Source organism: Sinohyriopsis cumingii, chromosome 5 (assembly GCF_028554795.1).
Source record: "Sinohyriopsis cumingii isolate HCF-2022 chromosome 5, ASM2855479v2, whole genome shotgun sequence".
NCBI lineage: Eukaryota > Metazoa > Mollusca > Bivalvia > Unionida > Unionidae > Sinohyriopsis > Sinohyriopsis cumingii.
In genome coordinates, this window is record NC_142965.1 from 25,241,876 (window position 1) to 25,247,328 (window position 5,453).

At 36.5% G+C, this 5,453-nt stretch overlaps 1 pseudogene; it reads right to left on the bottom strand.

The window, feature by feature from the left end:
• Window positions 1-2,199: 2,199 nt before the first annotated feature.
• LOC149798813 (nmrA-like family domain-containing protein 1 pseudogene) lies at window positions 2,200-3,108 on the bottom strand (annotated as a pseudogene).
• Between the last annotated feature and the right edge of the window lie 2,345 nt (window positions 3,109-5,453).

The following is a 5,453-nucleotide window of genomic DNA, read 5'->3' on the forward strand; positions in this document are numbered from 1 at the left end:
AATAGATAGAATTGCCGTATTGCCTGTCTTGCTAACCATTTTTCAGCAGTAGAACGTGTAACATTTGCTGCATCAGCAAGTTTACTAATCGCTGCTCTACCTTTCCAATATACTCTTGGGCTACAATAAATCGATTCCATTATTTCAATAATCGGTTAATTAAGTACCGGCTCCGAATAATAATTTACCTTTCATCGCAGATCTTACCAACCAGTTACAATAATTATATCCAGGAAGATGTTTTTCTCCAGGATATTTAGCCCATGGAGTTCCAGGTAATTTTTCTAGCGAAGCGGCAATATCACCGCCTGACTGTGTCAGGGAAAAAAGTTAATATTTTTTTGTACCACATCGTACACACTTGCTTGTAACCACACGCTTTTTATTTTTTTTTATCCTAGTTGTTAATGCACTTGTGGGAGTGGATGTTCTGCATTTTGCACAATATCGATCCATATAATAATTATATGAACGTAATTGATTTCTCAGCGACACAAAAGCAAGAACCAGTCAAACATCATCCAGCGTTAGCAAATTATGTCAGAGCAATTATCATCGGTCCATCTGGGTCTGGTAAAACACAATTGGTACCTAATTTGATAATGAGATGGATCAAATGTGATAAGTTGTATTTAGTAGCTCCGTTAGTTGATGGTCAGCGATGCTACGAAGTACTTAAAGATTTTAATGAAAATGCAAAATTGTTAAATGAAGATGGCAATGATATTATTGAATTTATTACTGATATTGATGAAGCACAATTGGAAAATAATATTGATGAATTTATTAATAATCTCCTAGTTTATGATGATGTGATGCTGAATAAAGTCAAATCCAGCTAGAATATTTTCCATAGGCAGGCATAAAAACACAGACGTGATTTATGTTACTCAACGATATACACAAATACCAAAAGTGATCAGAGACAACTCTTATATTTTAGTTGTATTTAACAGAGTTGATATATATACTCTGCGAAATATTCACCAGACTTGGTGTAGCGGAGATATGGATATAATTAAATTTAAAAACTTCTTTTCGCGAGCACAGTCGCCCCACACGGATTTATAACAATAAATTTACATGATCCTTGATCACGATATCGTATAGGCCTTGATAAAATCTTTGGATGAGAGACTAATTTAATTACAGCAGCAGAGAGGGTACGACCTCAGTGACGCGTCCGGTGGGTAAACGCACGCACATACATTTTTTAAAACAAAAACGACAACAATAAAGTAACAAAAAAAAGTAACCCAATTAGAGAAACTCGGTTAGTTAGAAGCTTTGGTTTAGCGTTACTGACCTTATATTTTCATTTTCGTAGGAAGCCTTATTTTTTCAAAAATGACGCTCCAAATACTACGAAAAAATAGTAAAGATTATGGGCGAATAGCTTTAACTGGAATAATTTGACATATTGATCATATTTATTGCAAAATCAGCTATAATGTACTAAATTCGCTTGCATATCTTAAATCTCCTGCAACATTTTAGAAAAGATTTACACTTTATGTTGGGGTAAATATATCTGCTGACCAAATGCAGGTAACGTTTATCATTCCAAGAATGAAAACAAACACATTATTTTCCAATGTGATACGCATGGTATAAAAGTCATCTGTTCCAGGAGCATGACACAAAAAAGCGTACAATTATAGCAATGTGATCAAAATTTTGAAATCAATGTTAAAACTTCTTTTCAATATTTAATATATTTTATTTAATAGTAAAGTGTTGATATTATTTTTCATTGTTACAAAATCTGTCAAACTTTATTGTAATTTAATTTTGTTTAGATTTTGATTTTTATAGCATTTGGTTGGTGGGTGACTAAGAGATATATAGATACATAATCACATCCCACTAAAAAATCAACAAAAAACCCACCAAGTAGCAAATTTCGCTAACCAAATTAAAATATAATATTTTTTGCTTTACAAGTGAATGTAAAATAATATACTTTGGAACAACGTTGAGGTTATTTTTCGTACATAAAACCGTTGGCGGGGTCACATGTATATTACACTAGTGAGGTCAGATTTATAATACATTATAAATGAGTTCACATCTAAAGTGTAACACAGCAGGATATGAATCGTTCATATAAGTCGATAATCCAGTTTTTAGATCTGCAGCAAACTTTTCATTGTAACAAGTCTCCTTCTCAATTGCATTGTGCACCACTTCAAGAAGTCTTTATTTCAGAGCCTGAATCAGTTTGTCTTTGTTGCCTTGCACCCAGGCATCAAAAGACTGAGTCTTCGGATAGAGCTTTCTGGTGAACGCAACATCCCGAAAAGTATCGGCCTTCAGCTGGTAGAAATGGAACATGTATGCCAATTCTTGGGCACCTGGAAAGGAGAACTTGGCGAAATCCTCGACAGAAATTGGAACATACTCAAACTGTTTGGGTTTCAGATGTTTCGAAAGTGTGGCACATACCTGGTCTAAAGTCAGTTTGTCCCCAGCTAGATGAAGTTTCTTTCCCTTGTACTTTGCTGAATCTTTGAGAATTTCAACAACCCACGGTCCTAGATCATTAACCGCCATCAAATAGAGAGGTTTGTTGCCCATTGGCAATGATACAACATACTTGTTCTCAGCCGTCTTCCGTGGCAGGAAAAATGTCAGGAAGTTTTCATTGTAGGAGGTGGTTCTCGTGCTGGTGTACGAAACTCCTATTTCTTCAATATATTCTTCAATTTTTGCCTTTCCATCAAAATGGTAAACTGGGCCAGCGGTTCCTGATCCTTCTGTGTTTTCGAGACCGCTGAAGACGAGATGTTTGATTCCAGCAGCCTTGCATGCATCAGCCACGTTTTTTCCTTGTTGTATTTCACGGTTCATATCGAAATGGTCAAAGTAGTTGGTTACAAGGAAGCAGCCAAAAGCCCCAGACAAAATCTTTTTCAGTCCTTCTTTATCGTCCGTGTCGCCTTTCACAACTTCCACTTTAAGTTTCTTCAGTTCCTGGGCCCCATTTCCATCAAGATTTCTTGTCACTGCGCGCACTGAAAATGACGGGTTCTGTATAAGAGCTCTGACAACAGCACCGCCCTGGGCTCCAGTCGCTCCAAAGACAACTACAATCTTCTTACTAGCCATGTTAACGAGTGCTTTGGAAACTCGCGCTTGGAGAGTAGGGAGTTCTCTTATATATACAGATCTGTTTGCAAGCGTTTATCTGGAGTGGGTGACCAAGCAACGGAAGAGTAACTCTGATTGTTCTAAACTTAAGCCCAATTAATTCCGATGTTACAAATTCATTCTAATTGCAGACTGAACTATTTACATTGATGTTATTCAGAAATAAGTAATAGCTAATGTGTTCAATATTAATTTAAAAAAGACACTCTTTCACCCCTCTATTAGAAATAAATTATTCCTATGAACATCTACCTGTTTATCACATAATCCGCTGTTCTAGAATCAGACCTCTTTACCCTATTGCAAATGGAATGTATGGAACGGGAAATGACTGTGTGATTTAAGACGATCTTTTCTGTAAATACATGTACAAACAACATTCCGATTACTGAAAATTTAAAGATAATATCACTTAGATACATTTTTTTAATTAAACTTAAATGACTTAGGGGGTCTTAATTCCAAGCGATTTGGGTCTTGCCATTCATATATAACATTATGCGAGCTTTATTGTACGCTTGTCTCTCTGCTTGCGTATGTGTGCGGAGGTAAATAATGATGTTTTTGTTTGAATATGTGTCCTTGAGTCAGTCAGACCGTATGTATGTATATGTGTGTGTTGTGTAATTATCATTTTTAACGTAGCTTTTTTAAAACAACATTTCAGTCATATTGCTACGATGTCTGCAGCGTGGCAGTTTATAGTTATGTCTAGCACAAGGGCATCATGCCGCGTACATGCATCATTGTGTCCCACCCAGTCACATTATCCTGACACCAGGCCGACCAGCCCTAACACTAAACTCTTATTGCTGAGCGCCTAGCGAGGCAGCTGTTAGTACCATTTTATGTAAGTCTTTGGTATGACTCGGCTGGGGATCGAAACCACGTATGTATGTATGTATGTATGCATGCATCAGTCAGAGATCGTGGTCACAGAGAGTATAAGCGGCCATTGCTTTTTCACAATTACGTTTTCAGTACAAGATTTTAGACCCGTTTTCGATTTCGTTAATGAAGTGAAGTTACAAAATAAACAATATTATTCTGGCTAAGAGATATCATATTCCGATATTGATTTTCATCAGCTGACTTCATTAACAGAAACAAAATGTACTAAATTTGGATCTCGAGTTCTTTAACTTGAAGAAATATAAGGACTCTGTCATTCTACATTTTGGTTGATATAGTTTGTTATACAATTTTTTTAATAGCTTTGTCAATCCTAATTTACTATTTTGTGTTGAGTCAAATTTACTCTGTCATAGTAATATTAGGCAATTAGCACTTACAGTTACTTATAGATAATTGGTTTTAATCTAAACCGTCAAATTATAATTTCTTCCACGTATTCCTGGTGACGGTTAAATTGAAATAAAGGTTTATCGATATATTGTGTTAACAGTTTTCATTTTAATATTGCTCAGATAGCCAGGTCAACAATATCGACATGGACGATCGTCGTATTGTTTCTAATCAATAATATTGACAAGGACGAACTTCGTACTGTTCCAAACCCTTGCCTATGAAGACAAGACAGGAAAGTTAACTTTTCACGCCGCTGTACGGCAAAATGTGTTCATTACATTTACGAAAATATTAGTTTGTACTATTTTATGCTCCGATACCTGATCCCCAGTACGCAAGCGACCACACACGCGCAGATCCAAACAAACACACACACACAGAGTTTTGTAACCGGAGTAAAGAAAGGTATGTGATAAACATCTATTCAGTCCAACTGAGATCGGGTGTATCAAGATGTAATATGTGTTCTAGTCCGTCCCACCGTCAGTCTTCCTCTAAACCGGTCATCTCCTCTTCACCTACACAACTTGTTTGTTATCCATACGCATTAATGAATCGTGCCACAAAGTAGTACACTAAACGGGTCTATGTTCTGGATACGCATTTCACGAAGTAGTTTGATAAACCGTTGTCTTTTGTTGGTACACAATAAGGATTTACCTTCTTATTCTGACATGCGGGGAACGATTGAGGGACAAATATGGCGCCTGGGCACAATTGGAAATCCTATGTTAAATTTCTCCATAGGATTAACATATGGGGTTCTCTTGGGGACAGAGTAATATAATGAGGCTGTATAAGACAAAAGAGGCACTATGGGACTTAAGGGGCATACTTACTTGAAATGTCTGTATAGGCTCAACAAGGGAAAGACTCTATGGGGCATAAGAAGAAATTCAGTGTTAACCAGGGTCATAGACATAATGTGGGTATGCGTTTATGAGATCGAAACAGTTTATGGGTCAAATTGAAAGGGTGATCGTGAAGAGAAGTTT